This window comes from Rutidosis leptorrhynchoides, chromosome 11, assembly GCF_046630445.1.
Source record: "Rutidosis leptorrhynchoides isolate AG116_Rl617_1_P2 chromosome 11, CSIRO_AGI_Rlap_v1, whole genome shotgun sequence".
In the NCBI taxonomy this organism is placed as follows: Eukaryota; Viridiplantae; Streptophyta; class Magnoliopsida; order Asterales; family Asteraceae; genus Rutidosis; species Rutidosis leptorrhynchoides.
The window spans coordinates 97,151,038-97,175,094 of record NC_092343.1 but is presented as its reverse complement, the minus strand read 5'-3'; positions in this window follow the sequence as shown (position 1 = coordinate 97,175,094).

Genomic DNA, 24,057 nt, shown 5'->3' with positions numbered 1-24,057 from the left:
TAACCCCAAGGTAATGGTAGAAGAAAATAACTTCCTCCGGTGGTAGATGAAAAAGAAGAATGACAGATATGAAAGTTAAGAGTATATCAAGCATCAATACTGGATGAAGCATATTAACGAATGTTTTAAAGTATGAATTGGGGAGAAAGACTAGAAGGTGTGAGCTGTGAAAATAAAGAAACGAAGGGGGTGGATTTATAGTAAAATATCAGACAGAGAAATCGAGACAGATTATCGCATTTAATCAAAGAAGGTCATGATTTTCTTAATCGCCGAAGAACCAAATCTTATTGCAAAGATTTTCTTTAAATCCAATGAATTCTGGAAATCAATCATAACTACGTCATCGGTTAAAATAAATATACGTTTACTCATTTCACTCTCTTGCGATAGCTTCACTTATACTCTTCGCGTAATCAAATTGTTTTATCTATATTACTCAATGATGATAAAACTCTATTTATCAACTCATATTCGTCATGAAAACATTTTTATAGTTAGCCATGACGACCTCGATCAAATTTCGGGATGAAATTTCTTTAACGGGTAGGTACTGTGACGACCCGAAAATTTTCGACCAAATTTAAACTTAACCTTTATATGTTTCCGACACGATAAGCAGAATTTGTAATGTTGAATCTCAAAAAGTTTGGAACTACATTCATGTAATCAATTATCCTTTGACCGTGTTCGACGATTCAAGAACAATTATGTGTATATAGATATGTATATATAATATATAATATTAACTGAAAACATTAACAAAGTATTAGATATATGATACTTTACATGAACGTATTTGTTTCGATATATTTATTGACAGAATTAAGAGATAATATCAAATGATTGAATTATCAGATACATTATGATATGATTACGGGCCTATGTTATGAGGTCCACTGTGATTTAAGAAATCTATTCTTTTTGACCACTCATTACTTAACTAGTATGATAAAATAACGATATTTATATTTTATTTTATCAAATATATATAACGATATAAATTAATATTATATATATTTATACTCGTATTATACGTACATAGTTTTATACTTTTACTATATTTAACTTTACCTTTACTTTACTTTTACTTTACTTTAACTTTAATAATTCATACTTTAATAATTCACTTTAATAATTCATACTTTAATAATTCATTTTAATAATTCATACTTTAATAATTCACTTTAATAATTCATACTTTAATAATTCACTTTAATAATTCATACTTTAATAATTCACTTTAATAATTCAAAAATCTATTATAAATAGAATTCAATAGGTTTTATTATTTCATAGAAACTTGAAAATATATTTCTCTAAACTCTCTCAATCGAATTACACATATATATTTTCTTTGTATTATTTCAAGATATTATTAGTATACATAAAATACTACGACGGAGTTATATTCAGACGATTTTAAAATAAGTTTTCAAACGGGATAGAGCTAAGGAAATTATGGGTTATAGCTATGGAGGTTATGGGTATTGATCGAGGGTATTGCTCGTGAGGTCAACCTAACGTTTATCATTTTCGTTTCGTCTACATACTTTCCTGCAATATTGAATCTCAATATTGATACGTGAGCACTCATAACTTAACTTTTATATTTCAATAGTGTATCCCTGACTAGTGCTCGAGTATATAGGATTATGCATGCTTGTACATTCGATATTGTCCTTAGATAGGTTTGTTGAATCCTGAATTAGATACATATGCTACTGAGATAGGGTATATGATATGCATGTCATTGGAAAGCTAGCGAAAAATTAAGAACTTTTCATTTAGATATCGAATGGTTTCGATGAACGGATTAGAAGTTATAGTCAACTGAATTTTAGTATTATTGTTAAAATGATTATTATTACTATCGTCGTTATTATTTTAATAGAAATATCATTGTTATTATAAAATATCATTATTACAATTATGTTAGTATTATCATTTTATCATAATAACATTTTTAGTAAATATAAATATTGTTATTTTTTTATAGAATAATAATAATTATTATTACAAAATAATACAACTTTTACTTATTATTATTATGATCAATATTATTTTATCAAATAAATAGGGGATACAAAGATATTTTTCACCACGCGTAATATAATTACATTAATAATACTTACCACTATAGTTTTATGATATTAAGTGAACTTTATAAATTTTACTACTTAAGATATATAAAAGTATATTTTATCATATATAAACGTTAATATAAATTTTTATTAATAAATGACTTTTATTATTATAAAATCTAATAAATATATTTAAATATATAAAATGACTATAGTTAAGTTATATAATAAACACGTATAAATTTTAGAAGTCATTTTGGGTTAAGCTGACTTTTGTTGACTTTTGCATATTAGTCTCGAGCATTAGGATTGTGGTACACTATGACTTGACCAAAAATTGTTAGACAAATATTGACCAACATATAAATATATATAATTAATATAGGTTTGTGAATCCGAGGCTAACCTTGCACTTGTTAAATGACGTTATATGTATTTTTACTACGAAATACAGTATGGTGAGTTTCATTACTCCCTTTTTATATATATTTTTGGACTGAGAATACATGCGCTGTTTTATAAATGTTTTACGAAATAGGCACAAGTACTAAAAATAATTCTATGTGGGTTTAAACCAGAAATATACCCTTAGCTTGGTAACATTAAACTACTTGTCTATGTACGGTAGGCGTGAATCCTAAAGATATATCTATTGGGTCTGACAAACCCCATCCTGACTATGGGATGCTTTAGTACTTCGAGGTTATTTTAAACACACCTGATCTGGTGTACTTCAGAGGGTAAAACATGAACGTTAAGGCTTGTTACCGGGTGCCTACAACTTATAGAATACTTTTATACACTCGCGAGTGTACCGATATTTATAGAAACTGAAATCTTGTGGTCTATTACTATTACGGAAATGATTGATTATGATAAACTAATGAACTCACCAACCTTTTGGTTGACACTTTAAAGCATGTTTATTCTCAGGTATTAAAGAAATCTTCCGCTGTGCATTAGCTCATTTTAAGGATATTACTTGGAGTCATTCATGACATACTTTGAAAGACGTTGCATTCGAGTCGTTGAGTTCATCAAGATTAATATTAAGTCAATTATAGTTGGATGTAATATGAAATGGTATGCATGCCGTCAATTTTTGATGTAAAGAAAGTTTGTCTTTTAAAAACGAATGCAATGTTTGTAAAACGTATCATATAGAGGTCAAATACCTCGCGATGTAATCAACTATTGTGAATCGTTTATAATGTATATGAACGGATCCTTTCAACTGTCATCCAAAGTGGCTCAAGAGTTTTTAACAAAGATCTTAATGGTATGCTTCATCCCTAAATGGGGGACGAGAAGAAGTGTGATCCATACATAGTGTAGACTAATACGAAAACCTTTAATAAAATCAACCAAGGAAGTTTTGAAAAATCTTTAAACATTTGATGTGACAGCATAAACGGAACGAAGTTCTTAGTAAATTTAGAAGTATGTACAACGTGTACCATTTTGCACAAAACTATTTGACTTAAGTTAAACAACTCAATAAAGGAGCGATTTTTGAAGAATTTAAAGGTATCCCTTAGTATGTACTAACCAAAATAAGTAAAGGTAAACATGTTAACTTAACTATATACATACATATATGATTTTATAAATCGCATAAGCGACAGAAAAATTTTATTACTTTCATTTGTCCATAAATCTCGTGAGGACCGCACAAATAAACATCGTGTAAAAATTTTGGTAAACATTGTTTTTCGTATTTCAGAGGTTACGAGTTGAAAAAGATCGAGTGAAAAATCTTTGAATCATCGGGTGACATGTCACTAGGTAATGAAAACTAATGAATTAAATGTAGTTTTGATAATTATCGGGACATAAGTCTTTGGGCCAAAAATGTTCACGTCCGAAGCCATTGCTCAAAAGTGAGGTATGAAGGATAGAGCATGGGGACGAGAAGTTAATCGCTTCTTGACTTTGCAAAATGCCAAACAGGTTATGACTAATATTAAAGTCGGAATACTGAGGGTGTTAATATCACTAAATGAGAATCCCCTGGAATAAGTCAGGACTTAGATTTATGTAAGAAAGAGCATCGTTCCAACAGGTGTGACAAATAAGATCCCTGGGGTAACGCAATAATCTTGAATGGTTTAAGTGTTAGTGGATGCCCGAAGGCTCTGCATGACGTGGCAGTAAGTGCCTTTATCACACACACACCTACATAAATCTCTGGATTTCGACGGTTGTAAAGTCTTCATGATGACTTGGATATTATATAACAAGCAACGAAAATTTTATAGAAATCGTTTAAGGTGACAATGTAAGAAAAGAAACGAAGTTCTTAGTAAACATGTACTATTCTAAGTAAAATATCTTTTGAATAAAAGAATTGATTCGTAAAAGAAAAATTTCATATGTACTGGTCGAAAATAAGTAATTATTTACTTTATTATATATAACATATACGGTTTCTAAAATTTGTACGAATGACAATAAAATAAATTTATTTTTATAAAACTTTGAGAGGATCGCACAGTAAAATAGTGTGTGTAAAATTTTGGCAAAATTTTTTTTCATATTTCGGAGGTTACAAGTTGGAAAAAGATTGATGAGGATCGAGTAAAAGATTTTTGAAAATTTCGGGTGATATTTTGAGCAGCAATGTTACGAGGTAATGAAAACTGTTGAATTTTAAATGTGGTTGATCACTATTAATAGAGCATAAGTCCTTCGACCAAAAATGCTTATGCGTGAAGCTGTTGCTTATAAGTGAGATACAAATGGGAGAGTATGAGGATGAGAATTAACCACCCATTGAATTTGGAAAAATTTTGAACTGGTATGACTAACATCGAAGTAAAAAGGATGATGGTGTGATTATCATCAAATAAGAAATTTCTCGGAATAAGTTAGGATTTAGAGTCGCGTAAGAATGAGTATCAAATAAGATTCTTGGGTAGTCTTTAATATAGAATTTGAATCGTTGAAGTGACGGGATACAATTTCCTTTATGTATCGTTGTACAAGTTTGTCCATTGTATCGGTTTCTTTCATGGTTAGAAAGTGAGCAGTTTTGGTGAGACGGTCAACAATAACCCAGATAGTGTCATAACCGCCTACCATTTTCAGTAGCTTCGTGATGAAATCCATTGTTATTCCTTCCCATTTCCATTGTGGGATTTCGGGTCGTTGAAGTAACCCAGATGGCTTTTGGTGTTCGGCTTTGACCTTGGAACAAGTCAGACACTTTCCAACATAAGTAGCAATGTCCTTTTTAAGGTTCAGCCACCAATATTGTTCTTTGAGATCGTGGTACATCTTACCAGCTCCGGGATGAATCAAATACCGTGACTTATGGGCTTCGTCTAGAATAAGGCTTCGTAAATCATCATAACTAGGTACCCAAATGAGATGCCCTTTTCTCATGACCTTTTATGCCTTCATGCAACTAATAAGGTTCAGCTTCGGGCTACTTCTCTCCCCGTAAACTATTAATGGCTCACCATTCTCGCGAGGTATACGAATAATCCTCTCACTGTGAATAACTTTCGCTCTCATCCTTGAAAGCCAGTCCATTCTAACTATTACATCAAGCTTCCCAAATTGATGGGTGTTAGGTTAATCTTAAGGTTCATTCTAACCAAATCTTATTTTACTACCGTGAAAAATTCTATCAATCTTCTCAAATAACATCTACTTGTGCGTAGGTAACTAATCCTTTCTAACTACTACTTTAAAACTTCCAAGTTTTGTTGACATGAGATCATTTCCAAATGACCCACCTGTAAATTTTAAGGCACTACCTTAAATTATTCTTCTATCTCTGCCAGCTTACCATTAGCTTGTCCTATAGAATACTTAACTCTCATAGTTGTTAATGGCTTATTAGTCATAACACTAAGGTTCTTAGATATAAGGTTTCTATCGCCCTAGTATTAAATAACTTCGAGACAATAAAACGTTGTGACAAAACATACCCTAACTAAAATCAGGATCCATGCGAGTCTCCATAGCTAAGATAACGATTGCTCTACCGCGAGTAAGTCCAAATTTTTTCCTATTTGAGAACTTTTTCCTTAAGTGTCCAGGGTGTCTATATCTATAACAAATTTTTGGGTTATCAATTCTGCAATCAAGGCCCTCCTTATATAGTATCTGGGCTACGTGGTTATTCTTTCCCTACCTCTAACAGACCATAATGCGTATACTCAAGTGGTTCCTACCAAAATTTTCTTTGAATCACTTCATATTCCTCATGTAGTAACATTAGGACTTCTGCATGATTTACTTCAATATAATCACGCTGGCCTGGCGTCATTATATTGTACTAAATCGCACGTTCATTCCAATATCACTCCATATGGTCAATGTAACGTGATCACTTCAAGTTCTACTCAATTTCATCAAACGGTGCTTTATCTATGCTATCTCAAAACAAAATCTACATAATTAATCTCGCGGTTTCTCGGTGTGGGTGCATAGGTTCCGTAGATCATGCATCAATGCCTAAATATCCCGAAATTCTCTTCAAAATGTTCGGGTTCAGGTAATGTCATTAGGTTCCTTTCTAGAAACTCAATCTGGGTCTCGTGTCGAGTTGTACGTGTAGCAAGTAGTAATACGATATGTCTTGAGGCGACTCCCAAGTCTTTGGGTATGGCTGAGCATCAGTAGAAGACCCTCTGACCTCGTGAAAGGAGATGCCTTCACAACTTCTCCAATGCCTAAGAGTGTTAGGGACCTAAGTCCAGAAGTGTCGTTAGATCGTCGAGTAGTGGTGAAGGATGAAAGAGATAAGTGATGGTCATGAAAGTGTATGGAATACGGGTCAACCTGCGGAAACTGAACAACCTTCTAATGTTCATACGTTGTACGTGGTTAATTAGGGTGAGCTCGGAGGGTGGGACGAGGCACGGTTACTCCGACATGTCCTCACATATCTCCTCCTCCGAGGATCATCTTTAGTGGGCGTGTAATCCGAGGGGTACTCTTCCTAGATTGCGTGAAGTAATGTTTCGATCTATGGAAAGGGGGAACGGTAGTAATAGGTAGATTACATTACTAGTTCGTAGGGTTAGGTGAGTGGGAAAATGGTTCAGAAAAACATCTGAACTAGGAAAGATAAATTTTCCAAGTAGGCACAGCGAATAGCAGACATGTAGCAAGAGACAACATCAACAATAACCTAGGTAGTCTATTGTAGTACACAAAACTGTAGTAGATAGTAGTATCATGCAGTAGTATCAGGTAACCAGTAGCATGCAGTAGTAATAAGCAGTAACATGCAGTAATATCTAACAGTAGCATGCAGTAATTTCGCAGAAACAAGTAAACGAGCAAGTTGTAGATTAGTCCTATTAGTGAATCTTACTCGACTCGGTCAAGATACACTAATGCAACCTAATTCCCTACAACCAATGATCTGATACCAAATGTGACGCCCCGTACAAAATCAACGTGTACGGATCATCAACAACAAGATCATTACACGGTTACAACACTATATGCTGTTTTAAAACAAGTTTTGCATTCATGAAAAGATAACGTCTTTACCAACGTCAAATGTTTTCCAAAAGATGACGTCTTTACCAACACCAAATGTTTTACAAAAGATGACGTCTTTACCAACGTCAAATGTTTTACAAAAGATAACGTGCTTCTACGAATAGAAAGCATTAACATAAGTATGTGATACAAAGGTCATTACAAAGCCATTGTTCAAATGTAACATAAGTTGTTAATGCAAAATAAAAGTTCCATGATTGAGACATCTCTAAACAATGAAGCGGAACTCTAACACAGCGAGTCTATAACAGCAAGTCTAACAGCAGAAGCAACAACGTCTAAGCACCTGAGAAATACATGCTTAAAAAGTCAACACAAATGTTGGTGAGCTATAGTTTTATTGTAAACAACAATGTAATGTAGAACACGAGATTTCATATTCAAAACAGTATCCAAATCCATATGATAAAGTATATGCTTATCCGTGGGCACCCGGTAACTAACTTAACAAAGTAATATAAATATCACCCCCTAAAAGTACATTTGGCGAGTGTGTATGTTCTCGAAGTATTAAACACCCGTTAAATGCTAGCGCGACTAGCCCGAGTGGGGATGTCAAACCCTATGGATCCATATCTAAGATTCGCGCCTACCGGTTCAAAAACCAATAGTTAAATGTTACCGAGCTAAAGGAATGTTTGTGCCGTTATATCACCCACACATATATAAAGTTTAAGTACTCGTGTCTAGTATGTAAAAAAATAAAAAGTGCATGTATTCTCAGTCCCAAAAATAGTTAGAGTAAAAAGGGAGCTATAACTCACAGTGAATGTGCGGTAAAAGTCGATATGAAAAGTATGCAAGTAGTAAGTCAGTCCGAAAGGTCCTAAACCTAAGTCAAAGGTTACTAAGTTAGTATATTGTCCCTAAAAGTTTAAAAGTAAATAAGTTAAGTCTTAAGTATCATCATCATCATCATCATCATCATCATCATCATTCGTAAAAGATAAAGTAAGTTTTCAACAAGAATAGAGATCGAAACAAAGGGCTGACTTCAGACAGCTGCTACGACCTCTATACAAACTAAAAAGATGCGTGGTCAGTGGCCAAGGCTCTGTATGTGAGTCCTCTTACCGCTGTCAAATTTTCAGATCCTAACTCGGTGTCGTTTGACCGTGGCGACGGTTCAAGCGCGAGTAGGTTAGAAATTTCAGCACGTCATTACAAAGGCGTAGTACTTTTCGGAAGGCTATAAATCCCAAACCGTATATCGGATTTAGGCGAGTCTTGAACGAAAAGTCATCTACTCAAATTGAACTATCTGAAAATCAACTTTACAGAAGTCCCAGGTGAAAGGACCCGTTCATATCGATTATAAATGATTCACAATAGTTGAGTACATTGCGAGGTTCTGTCCTCTATATGATACATTTTACAAACATTGCATTCGTTTATAAAAGACAACTTTCATTACAACGATAGTTGACAATATGCATACCATTTCCCAATATAACCATACTATAAATGACTTGATCTGTCATTTACTTAATAATAATCTTTTTGAACTCGATCGACTCGAATGCAACGTCTTTTGAAATATGTCATGAATGACTCCAAGTAATATCTCTAAAATGAGCAAATGCACAGCGAAAGATTTCTTTAATACCTGAGAATAAACATGCTTAAAATTGTCAACCAAAAGGTTGGTGAGTTCATTTGTTTATCATAATCAATCATTTCCAATAATATAATAGACCACAAGATACTCATATTTCGAAAACAATCTGTGCAGGTCTGCTCACTGCTGTAAAAATCCATTCATATGGTGAACGCTTGATAACTGAACTAACAGGATGCATATAGAATATCCCCCACATACAGGCATTTCGCAAACTGCATGCTATATGTGATGATCCCATCCAAAACCACTTGGACGAATACATCATTCATTGATTTTATAGTGAGGTTTTGACCTCTATATGATACGTTTTGTAAACATTGCATTCTTTTGAAAAGACACACCATAATTGAATATTAAATTCCAAGGTTTTTGACGTTTGATGATTTCCACATATAGACAATCTCCGTAATTAATAGTTTACAATACTACATCGGTTGATAATGCAGTCGAAATAAGATACATGGTGATGATTTTGTGAATGCAACGTTTTCTCGAATAAAGCATGCATGACTCCGTGAACATAGCTTGTATCACATATAAGCAAACAGAGGAAGACTTTTAGAAACCTGAAAATAAACATGCTTTAAAGTGTCAACACAAAGGTTGGTGAGTTCATAGTTTTATTGTTGCGCATAATCTGTATATAAAGGTGAATCACAAGATTTCAGTTGTTTCATCCAGAAACGTTTATCAAAATATTCTACGAAATTGAGCACCCTGGTAACTAAACTTAGCGTATATATAATAAGTACCCATGTTTTAACATACATGTAACCAACATGTACAATACACGCAAACCAACGTGTACTAAACTCAAATAGAATACGTCTGTTTTATAGTTCAGGCTAGGGTTTCTATACCTGGAACAGACGGGGATGTCAAGCCCTATGGATCCATATACAACTACTCGCGCCCACCAGTTCGTATAACTGGCAGTTACTAGTTACCAAAGCTAATGGATTTTCAGTTCAAACTCAGTGTAGAATTTAGTATGTACTTGTGTCCATTGCGTTTAAAATAAAGTGCATGTATTCTCAGCCCAAAAATATAGATTGCAAAAGCAATTAAAAAGGGATCTATAAACTCACCTTAGCAGCACATAAGGTCATTCATCAAAATGTGACCGAAACTCGGAATGCAAATTAATCGAAGATCTCAACCTAGAGAACATATATTGGTCAATACATGTCTAATAAGTTAGGTTTGGTCATAGTGTATCACAATCCTAATGCTCGAGACCGACATGCAAAAGTTAACAAAAGTCATTTCAAAAGTTAACCTGACCCAATATGATCTTTAAATCTATACATGTTTATTAACATAGTATAAGTCTTGATAATTGAACAAATTTATAGTTTATCAAACTCAAAACATTATTTATTTAAAGAGTTATATTGTATTTGAATGATCATGGCAATTGGATATATTTTAACATTTCATATAGTTTCCCAATACTTGTAAAACTAGATTTAGTATTTATAAAGCTTTAAAACATGATAAGACAGTCAACGTTGACAATTGTTCAACAAGACGAGACGTGTCTTATATAGAAATTCATTTACTCGATTAGTAATATTTGAAAATCCAATTTATCAATCTTATAAACAAGTTATTTAAATATTAATTTACAGTGTCAAACACAATTTCAATTAATGACAAACATAATTCAGTTGACCATATCTTTTAATCCGTTCATCGAAATCACGTGATTTCTAAATGAAAAGTTATTAATTTTTCGATAGCTTTCCAACGACATGCATATCATATACCTTATATCAATAACATATGTATCAAATTCGTGATTCATCATAAACTATCTAACGACAAAATTAAAGCATACAAACATGCATAAACATATATACTCGAGCACTAGACATGGATACACTATTAATATATAAAAGATAAGATATGAATGCTCACGTATCAATATTGTGATTCAATATTGTAGGAAAGTACGTAGACGCAACGGAGATGATAAACACTAGGTTTGACTTGCGAACAATACCCATGAACATTACCCATAACTTCCATAGCTATAACCCATAATTTCCTTAGCTCTATCCCTATCATAAAACTCGTTTTGAAATAGCTCGCTCATGACCTCGTCGTAGTATTTTATGTATAAATAATAATAATACTTACTTGTTAATTAATAATAATAATAATAATAATAATAATAATAATAATAATAATAATAATAATAATAATAATAATAATAATAAGAATAAGAATAATAATAATATATATATGTTTATATATATTACAGAGAGTGAGAGAGATATTGAGAAAGGGTGTAAAACATTCGGCAGAAAAACTGGAGCATTTATAGTACATTTGCTGAAATTGAACCCCATGCGATCGCATGGGTTTTATGCCTATTTCTCATGCGATCGCATGGCCCCAAAATCCAGCTCATAATTTTTTTGTTTTCTTGTTTGTCGACATATTATTATATATATATATATATATATATATATATATATATATATATATATATATATATATATATATATATATATATAAAATTTATATTAATTTTATATATATTATATTATATTCATGTACATAGTGACTTGTAATATTAGGTCCGTTGACTTGTAATATTAGGTCCGTTGACTCGTACGTTGATACTCGGTTTATGTCTCGGTTCTGGATTTTCGAACGTCCTTTTGTACATTTAGAAAACTTGTACTTTACGTTTCGTGATTCGTACCTTTGTCAAAATATAATCTTAAATTATCAATAAACTATATTACTCAAAGTTTAACTTATACATTTGAGTAATTTGGTCATTTGCTTCTATAAATCAACTCCTCGTTGTTTATTAAAATATATTTAATAATATCAAAACGTTTTATATCTAATTCAATTCTATGCATTATCACATTGTAAAATATATATTTTCGTTTAGAAAAATATAAATTTGTATATAATATTTATTTATCAAACGAAACAATAAATGGGTGTTACTATTGTTTACAAAAATAATTTCGAACCTTAATATATATATATATATATATATATATATATATATATATATATATATATATATATATATATATATATATATATATATATATATATATATATATATATATATATATATATAAATACTTTTTTTATACACGTTGCAAGTTATTTATATATCAAATACAATCAAAAAGGAAATATTTCTTAAATCAAGGTGGACCTCTTAACAAAAACTTATCACAATACTTACGGGATTTATAATTGTTGAAATATCTGCTAATCCAATCGTTGGTATTATCTTCTAATTTCGTAGATGAATATATTAAGCATATATTGAGACAAATACGTTTAATCTAAAATATTATACATTTAATACTTTGTTAACGTTTTCATGTTATAATATATATATATATATATATATATATATATATATATATATATATATATATATATATATATATATATATATATATATATATATATATATATATATATATATATATATACACACATACATATATATATATTCGTATCCATTTATATATTCGTTTGTGAATCGTCGAGCATAGTCAAAAGGGTAATTGAATGTATGAACATAGTTCCAAAAATTTCGAGACTCAACATTACAAACTTTTCTTATCGTGTCGGAATCATATAAAGATTAAGTTTAAATTTCGTCAAAAATTTATGGGTTGTCATAGTGCCTACCCGTTAAAGAAATTTCGTCCCGAAATTTTATTGGGATGGTCATGGCTGACAATAAGTATGTTTTCATGACGCATACGAGCTGAAAATTAGAGTTTTATCATCACCGAGTAATATAGACAAACAATTTGATTTTGTGAAGAGTACGAGTGAAGCTATCACAAAAGAGTGAAATGAATAAATGTAGATTCGTCATATCTTTTAACGTAGATAGAATTGATTTCCGGATTTCAAGGGATTTAGAGAAAATTTTCGTAATAAGATTTGATTCTTCGATAATTAAGGAAATTAGGATCTTCTTTGATTAAATGTGATAACCTGTTTTGATTGCTCTGTCGGATATGTCACTATAAATCCATTCTCTTCGTTTTCTTATTTCCACAACTCACACCCTCTATTCTTTCTCCTTTAATTCATACTTTGAATCATTCATCAATATGCTACATCCAGTTCTGATCCTTGATATACTCCTAACTTTCATATCTGTCATTCTTCTCTTTCATCTACCACCGGGGGATTTTATTTATTTTTATTATTACCTTAGGGTTATAGTAATTTTAATTCTCCCGTGCCTTTACGTGGCAATACGTATTGATATGCACGGTTTGTAATTTATGTGTTGTTGTTGAGCTTTATACTTTCTTTTATATCCAAGAGTTCCATACTTTTGTCTCCTCTTCCCGACTTCAAGTCAAGCGAATAATGGTCCAGAATTCGTAGGTATGGATTTTGAAATGAACATAGTTAATGTTCTAAGAAGGAAATTGTAATGGCATGATTTTGATTTGTCAAATTACCAGAATATCCGGAAAAGACCGAATCATCAAGAAAATATTTTCTTGATATTCTTAGAGGTTAAATAGAATACCAGAGTCATGTAACATGGCACATGATGACGGTATGGTCTGTGAATCGTCATGTCTCATTTAGAAACTCAGCATGACTTACTGTAATATAATCACGTTGATCAAGTGTCATTATATTATACTAACTCATACTTCAATTCCCAACACTACTTCAAAAACATTCATATTTTAAACTTGAAGGTTTCAGAATTTAGAAACTAAATTAGTTTCTTTTATGATATAATACAGATGGTGCAAAGAGATAAATTATTTCAGATAAGAATAATTATGGAAATATCTTCAGAAATATGGAGGATATTTATAATGAAAGATACGATGATATCTTAAAATTTGTAATATCAGAGGATGATGAAGAATATTGTCCACAAGGATTTAGAGTCAGGAGCAAGGTATTCGTTAATGACTTTAGCAGATACTGAATCATTTGGATTCTTTGAAGGCAGGTTTAGTCTTTGTGATTTGTCCACAACCTCCTTCATACTTTGTTCAATTCGTTTTCCAGTTCCAAACCTTCTCTTTTTCTGATCTTTGCCAACACACTATTCTTTATCATCAAACTTTTTACTGTTAAGGTCGTTTACAGTTTTTGCTGTTTCATCAGCATCTTTCAAAATTTCGAGAACTAGTTCGCAGTTTAGGGTGTTTTCTAGAAACTTCACATTCAAAGTACGTAAGTATAGGAGATAGATGTTATATGTACACATATAATTGTTGGCATAGACATGCTGCGAGATTTCAAAATACTGATTGCTGATTCCCAGTAATTGGCAAGACAATTCTTGTTACAAGATGCAGATTAGTAAATGATGGGGTTAAGATAAATATAATGATTTTTTCGAAAAGTCAAAGATCAGTGAAGTTGTTGGTAAGTTTATTTCTAATGTGGTGGAACATAAACGATATCCCGATAACGATGGCGAAAGGGGCAACGTATATATATCAAGGTTATAATAAGGCTGTTTCAACTGAAGAATCGAAGTTGACTTGTTGGAGCTGTGACAAAACTGACTACTTTGTAAAGGGATTGCAAAGTTATTTTAGCTAATAAATGCCAAAGGGTCTAATACGGATACGTGTTAAACTATGATTTTGGTTTCAAGAGTTTTTTAGGTACATAACTGTGGGTAACATGTGGTTGGATCATCATCTCGATTGTTTATTATTTGAAGTGTCTTCAGGAATTTCGAAGGATTTGAACACCGATCGTAATCGTTAATATACATATGATGTTCTAGCATAGTTTTGAAATCAAAATACAGCTTTGAAAGATGTAGAAATCTAAGAGTGATGATATCGGTTATATCTCTCCTTGGATTCTGATATGTTAAAATCAGAATATGTAATTGAATTTGAATGAGTATGGTTATTTTGATTTATATGAAAAAATATATCTCGTTGTGAAAGTAGTGAGTATAGTTGATGATTTATTGAATCAGTTGCGAAGAATGTAACATATTAATTGTGCATTTATATATCTCTCGGGTATTACCTACCTGTTAAAATATTCTCACCATTAACAGTTTGTACAAAAGAATTTTCTTAATTACCATCTTTATGAAAATATACCTACATATATATTTTCTTTAGATGTAATCATGGATTTAATGAATTAACATAATATTAATCTCATCTGGTTTTCGAGTAGGACTAGAATATATAATCTCTAAAACTTTTAGAAACTACATATTCTCTGCAGAATATTTCTTCGATGAAGTTATGAATCAATACTTCATCGTTTGTTGTTGTTGGTATTCCTTGGTATCTATGGTGCGTATGACATTGATGCTCGAGATACAGATTGTGATGTTGAGGTGTGGGATGCGGATGTTGTTGTTGGTGGTGGTGATGGTACTGTTGGTGTTGCTGATGGTGGTACTGTTGCTGCCGGTGCTGCTGGTGCTTGTAACCTTTGCACCATATTCTCCAAAGCCACTACCCGAGCGCGAATCTCGTTGACTTCTTCTATTACACCGGGATGATTATTGGTTCGGACGAGCGGGTGAATGAGATCTAGAATGTGAGATAGTATATAATCATGACAAGATACTCTGGAAATGAGAGAGAAAATGGTATTACGAACAGGTTTGCCGGTAAGTGCTTCAAGTTCTTTGCCAAGAGGGCAATGTGGTGGATGGAAGGGATCGCCTTCTTCTTGTCTCCAATGATTAAGTAGGCTACGAACCCATCCCCAATTCATCCAGAATAGGTGATGACTGATTGGTTGATCCATTCCGGTTACACTGTCTTCGGAGTTCAGGTGAATATCCATATCGGAATAGCTGTCGGAGTTTAAGGAATTTGAACTAGATACGTGATCCATCTTGTATAATTAGGGAATTGATTTTGATTTGAGATAGATTATAGGATTTAGTTTAGTATTCTCCGATGCATAATTTACATATGTATATATAATACCAAAATCTCATAAGTTATGGAGAAATTTTCGAAAAGTGTAAGACAGAGTTTACTATAATAGATAGGCTTAAGATACGAAATTTTTCCATACACTATCTATGCAATAAATGCAGGAAAACGTGTCTAGATAAGCATGTAATTTCTGACAAGAAATGATATGCAAAACTCGGTAAAAATAGTTACAGTCATAGTCCAGACTCACTAATGAATCCTAACAATTACCAGTTAAACACACTAATGTAAACTCTGGTTCCCTATGATCTCAAGATCTGATACCAACTGTGATGATCCCATCCAAAACCACTTGGACGAATACATCATTCATTGATTTCATAGTGAGGTTTTGACCTCTATATGATACGTTTTGTAAACATTGCATTCTTTTGAAAAGACACATCATAATTGAATATTAAATTCCAAGGTTTTTGATGTTTGATGATTTCCACATATAGACAATCTCCGTAATTAATAGTTTATAATACTACATCCGTTGATAATGCAGTCAAAATAAGATACATGATGATGATTTTGTGAATGCAACGTTTTCTCGAATAAAGCATGTATGACTCCGTGCACATAGCTTGTATCACATATAAGCAAACAGCGGAAGACTTCTAGAAACTTGAGAATAAACATGCTTTAAAGTGTCAACACAAAGGTTGGTGAGTTCACAGTTTTATTGTTGCGCATAATCTGTATATAAAAGTGGATCACAAGATTTCAGTTGTTTCATCTAGAAACGTTTATCAAAATATTCTACGAAATTGAGCACCCTGGTAACTAAACTTAACGTATATATAATAAGTACCCATGTTTTAACATACATGTAACCAACAGGTACAATACACGCAAACCAACGTGTACCAAACTCAAATAGCATACGTCTGTTTTATAGTTCAGGCTAGGGTTTCTATACCTAGAACAGACGGGGATGTCAAGCCCTATAGATCCATATATAACTACTCGCTCCCACCAGTTCTTATAACTGGCAGTTACTAGTTACCAAAGCTAAGGAATTTTCAGTTCAAACTCAGTGTAGAATTTCGTATGTACTTGTGTCCATTGCGTTTAAAATAAAGTGAATGTATTCTCAGCCCAAAAATATAGATTGCAAAAGCAATTAAAAAGGGATCTATAAACTCACCTTAGCAGCACATAAGATCATTCATCAAAATGTGACCGAAATTCGGAATGCAAATTAATCGTAGATCTCAACCTAGAGAACATATGTTGGTCAATACATGTCTAATAAGTTAGGTTTGGTCATAGTGTATCACAATCCTAATGCTCGAGACTGACATGCAAAAGTTAACAAAAGTCATCTCAAAAATTAACCTGACCCAATATGATCTTTAAATCTATACATGTTTATTAACATAGTATAAGTCTTGATAATTGAACAAATTTATAGTTTATCAAACTCAAAACATTATTTATTTCAAGAGTTATATTGTATTTGAATGATCATGGAAATTGGATATATTTTAACATTTCATATAGTTTCCCAATAATTGTAAAACCAGATTTAGTATTTATAAAGCTTTAAAACATGATAAGACAGTCAACGTTGACAATTGTTCAACAAGACGAGACGTGCCTTATATAGAAATTCATTTACTCGATTAGTAATATTTGAAAATCCAATTTATCAATCTTATAAACAAGTTGTTTTAATATTAATTTACAGTGTCAAACACAATTTTAATTAACGGCAAACATAATTCAGTTAACCATATCTTTTAATCCGTTCATCGAAATCACACGATTTCTAAATGAAAAGTTATTAATTTTTTGATAGCTTTCCAACGACATGCATATCATATACCTTATATCAATAACATATGTATCAAATTCGTGATTCATCATAAACTATCTAATGACAAAATTAAAGCATATAAGCATGCATAAACATATATACTCGAGCACTAGACATGGATACACTATTAATATATAAAAGATAAGATATGAATGCTCACGTATCAATATTGTGATTCAATATTGTAGGAAAGTACGTAGACGCAACGGAGATGATAAACACTAGGTTTGACTTGCGAACAATACCCATGAACATTACCCATAACTTCCATAGCTATAACGCATAATTTCCTTAGCTCTATCCCTCTCATAAAACTCATTTTGAAATAGCTCGCTCATGACCTCGTCATAGTATTTTATGTATAAATAATAATAATACTTACTTGTTAATTAATAATAATAATAATAATAATAATAATAATAATAATAATAATAATAATAATAATAATAACAATAATAATAATAATAATAATAATAATAATAATAATAATAATAATAATAATAATAATAATAATAATAATAATAATAATAATAATATATGTTTATATATATTACAGAGAGTGAGAGAGATATTGAGAAAGGGTGTAAAACATTCGGCAGAAAAACTGGAGCATTTATAGTACATTTGCTGAAACTGAACCCCATGTGATCGCATGAGTTTTATGCCTATTTCTCATGCGATCGCATGGCCCCAAAATCCAGCTCACAATTTTTTTGTTTTCTTGTTTGTCGACATATTATTATATATATATAATATATATAACTTATATTAATTTTATATATTATATATTATATTCATGTACATAGTTAACTTGTAATTTTATGTCCGTTGACTCGTACGTTGATACTCGGTTTATGTCTCGGTTCTGGATTTTCGAACGTCCTTTCGTACATTTAGAAAACTTGTACTTTACGTTTCGTGATTCGTACCTTTGTCAAAATATAATCTTAAATTATCAATAAACTATATTACTCAAAGTATAACTTATACATTTGAGTAATTTGGTCATTTGCTTCTATAAATCAACTCCTCGTTGTTTATTAAAATATATTTAATAATATCGAAACGTTTTATATCTAATTCAATTCTATGCATTATCACATTGTAAAATATATATTTTCGTTTAGAAAAATATAAATTTGTATATAATATTTATTTATTAAACGGAACAATAAATGGGTGTTACTATTGTTTACAAAAATAATTTCGAATCTTAATATATATATATATATATATATATATATATATATATATATATATATACATTATATATAAATACTTTTTGTATACACGTTGCAAGTTATTTATATATCAAATACAATCAAAAAGAAAATATTTCTTAAATCAAGGTGGACCTCTCAACAAAGACTTATCACAATACTTACGGGATTTATAATTGTTGAAATATCTGCTAATCCAATCGTTGGTATTATCTTCTAATTCCGTAGATGAATATATTAAGCATATATTGAGACAAATACGTTTAATCTAAAATATTATACATTTAATACTTTGTTAACGTTTTCAAGTTATAATATATATATATATATATATATATATATATATATATATATATATATATATATATATATATATATATATATATATATATTCATATCCATTTATATATTCGTTCGTGAATCGCCGAGCATAGTCAAAAGGGTAATTGAATGTATGAACATTGTTCCAAAATTTTCGAGACTCAACATTACAAACTTTGCTTATCGTGTCGGAATCATATAAAGATTAAGTTTAAATTTCGTCGAAAATTTCTGGGTTGTCATACTATATACCGGCCGTCGCAATCAGTATATATCGATCGAAGTACTAAAGCATTCGTACCCCGAATGGGACTTGTCAAGGTCTATAGATCTATCTTTAGGATTCGCGTCGATTGGTGCCAATTATAATAAACACCAATTCTTAGGCTACCAAGCTAAAAGGGGCGATATTCGATTTCGATAATCCAACCATAGAATTTAAATTTTGAGTACTTGTGTATATTTCGTCAAACATTTATAAAAGCAGTGCATGTATTCTCAGTCCCAAAAATATATATTGCAAAAGCATTTAAAAAGGGAGCAAATGAAACTCACAATACTGTATTTCGTAGTAAATATACATATGACGGCACTGAACAAGTGCAAGGTTGGCCTCGGATTCACGAACCTATATTAAGTATATATATATATATATATATATATATATATATATATATAATGGTCAATATCTATCTAACAATTAAGGTCGAGTCATAATGTACCACAATCCTAATGCTCGAGATCGATATGCAAAAGTCAACAAAAGTCAGTTTGACCCAAAATGACTTTCAAAATCTATACATGTTTATTATATAACATAAGTATAGTCATTTTATATATTTAAATATATTTATCAGATTTTATTAAAGTAAAAATACAAGTCATATATTAATAAATAAAATTTATAATTAAATTTATATATGATAAAAATATACTTTTATATATCTCGAGTAATAAAATTTATATAGTTCACTCCAAAATCATAAAAATATACTGGTATGTATTTTTAATGTAATTATATTACGTGTGGTAAAAATATCTTTGTATCACATATTTATTTGATAAAATAATATTGATAATAATAATAATAATAATAATGAGTAAAAGTTATATTATTTTGTAATAATAATAATGATAAATATAATAACGATAATGTTATTAAAAGTATTTTAATATAAATAATAATGGTAATAATAATGATGATATTAATAATACTAATAAAATTGATAGTAACGATAATTTTAAATAAAACGATAGTTTTAAATTCTATACTTTTTAATGATAATATATTCTAATAAAAACGATTTTTTTAATAATAATAATAATTTTTAATACAATGATAAATTTTAAATGATAATTGATAGTATCGATACTTTAATATTAGTAAAAAAATAATACAATTTATCTTAATAATAATATTTACTATATATAATAATTAACATAATAAGAATAGTAATAATAATATGTTATAAAAATAATTTTATTCGAAATGATAACTTTTAATAATAATAATAATAATCCTAATATGATAATAATGATAATATTTTATAATAAAAATGATATTTCTATTAGAAATGATAATTTTAATAAAAGTGCTAATTTTAATATTAATGATACTTTTAATAATAATAATGATAAAAATAATAAAATGATAGTTTTTATAAAAATGTTAATTTTTAATAATAACGATAATTTCAGTCATAATATCAATGTTAATAATTATCATAATAATAATAATAATAATAATAATAATAATAATAATAATAACAATTTTAATGATAATACTTATATTGATAACGATAATGATATTAATAATAATTATTAGATAATAATAATAATGATAACTATAACGACGATATTAATAATAATAATAATAATAATAATAATAATAATAATAGAATTAATAATAATTCAGTTGACCATATCTTTTAATTCATTCATCGAAACCACACAATTTCTAAATGAAAATTTATTAATTTTTCGACAGCTTTTCAACGACATGCATATCATATACCTTATCTCAGTAGCATATGTATTAAATTCATGATTTATCATAAACTATATAACGACGAAAATAAACATTCAAGCGTGCATAATCATATATACTCGAGCACTAGTCAGGGATACACTATTAATATATAAAAGATAAGATATGAATGTTCACGTATCAATATTGAGATTCAATATTGCAGGAAAGTACGTAGACGCAACGGAGATGATAAACACTAGATTTGACTCACGAGCATACCCTCGAATAATACCCATAACCTCCTTAGCTATAACTCATAATTTCCTTAGCTCTATCCCGCTCGAAAAACTCGTTTTGAAATAACTCGCTCATGACCTCGTCGTAGTATTTTATGTATAATACTTATAATACGAATACTACTAATGCTAATAATAATAAAAATAATATTAATAATATTAATAATATTAATCTTATTAATGATAATAATAATAATATTAATAATAATATAGAGAGAGATATGTATGTGTGTATGCCTCTGGAACCAGAACTAGATTACATTTATAGATGTTTTCTGAATCCAGCCTCCATGCGATCGCATGGGCACACATGCATACAGCCATGCGATCGCATGGCCCTTGTTGCCAGCTCATATTCGAATTATCGATGATTGCCGACAGTTTTAATAATATTTAATATATATATATTTAATTAATTTATATAATTATATATATATATTATATTATATTTACATGCATAGTTAAATTGTAATTTTAGCTCCAATGACTCGTACGTTAACGCTCGACTTATGTCCCAGTTTCGGTTTCTCGAACGCTGTTACGTACGCTTAGAAAACTTGTACTAAACAATACGCGAAGTGTACCTTTATCAATAAATAGACTTAAATTGCCAATAAACTATATCACTCGAAATATAACTTGAATATTTGAGTGTTTTGGTCATTTGCTTCTATAAATCAAAGTTTCATTATTTATATATATATGATAATTTAAATCAAAACTATTTATATCTAATTAATATTATATTTAATCACTTTGTAATATATATATATATATATATATATATATATATATATATATATATATATATATATATATATATATATATTAAAATATATATTGTACATATTATATATCTTTAAAATATTTATTTAATAATATAATAATTAGTTTTTTAAAACTAATTATATTTTAAAGTTCATCAAATTTTATATTCATAAACATATTATCTTATAAAACATTTTAATAATATAGTTCTTTTTAAACTGAAAACGTTTTAGTACGTTTAAAACTAAATCAAATAAATATGATAATTTTATCTTCCAAAACTAAATATATTTAGGAATCATTTTGTTAAAAGGTTAAAATAATGGAAATCGTTATATCATAAAATATTTTAGAAAAGTGTATACACATAATAGGTTTTAAGTTTTTAAATTATCATTTGATGAATGTATGAAATCATTTTAAGGTAAAATGTCGATATCTATTTTCTAAGTTATCTATATCCCATAACATTACTTTCACATTAAATATTATGAAAGTTAAATAGTTGACGCATATATAGGACATCGAACAGGAACTCCACTAATCCTTGTCTAGTTCCGGTTAATTAGCACTTTACCTAATAATTCCGAATACTGTTAAAAAGGAACGATTTCTTGAAACATCGTGGACCTCACAATAGAGACCCGTAATCATATTTCCAATTTATCTGATAATTCAATTATTTGATATTATCTTTTAATCTCATTGATAAATATATTACACATATATTGAAACAATTACGTTCAAGTAAAGTATTATACATCTAATACTTTTGTTAATGTTTTCAATTAATATATATATATATATATATATATATATATATATATATATATATATATATATATATATATATATATATATATATATATATATATATATATAAAATCATATATGCACATCCGGTTATATATGTTGTTCGTGAATCGTCGAGCACGGTCAAAGGGTGATTGATTACATGAATGTAGTTCCAAAATTTTGAGATTCAACATTACAGACTTCGCTTATCGTGTTGGAAACATATAAAGATTAAGTTCAAATTTGGTCGGAAATTTCTGGGTTGTCACACCAGGAGTCTGATCAGACCCCGAAAAACAGAAACAAGTGCTCCGGTGGGTTTCTTGGTGCTTGATGCTTATCACGGTTCTCATCCTTGATGCGTATAAGCTTCAAGTGTACAACTCTTTGATGTTTTAGCATCATTATGACCAAGTTTTAACCATCAACACACAACTAAAATTAAAAGCTAACTTTCTACAAGTTTTGAACATCAAGGTTGTCTCTTTATTGTATAAACACAATAAAGCTTCAACCTTTGTCCTTTTGATACAAGTTTATGCATCTACATCATATGAGATGATGAAGACTTGATTTTTATCACCATAAAAATCATAAAAAGGTTCCAAGTAAGTGAGATCTACAATAATAACTTAGATCTCAAGTGTTAAGAAACCCTAAGCTAGATAGCTTGGATCTTTACAAGATT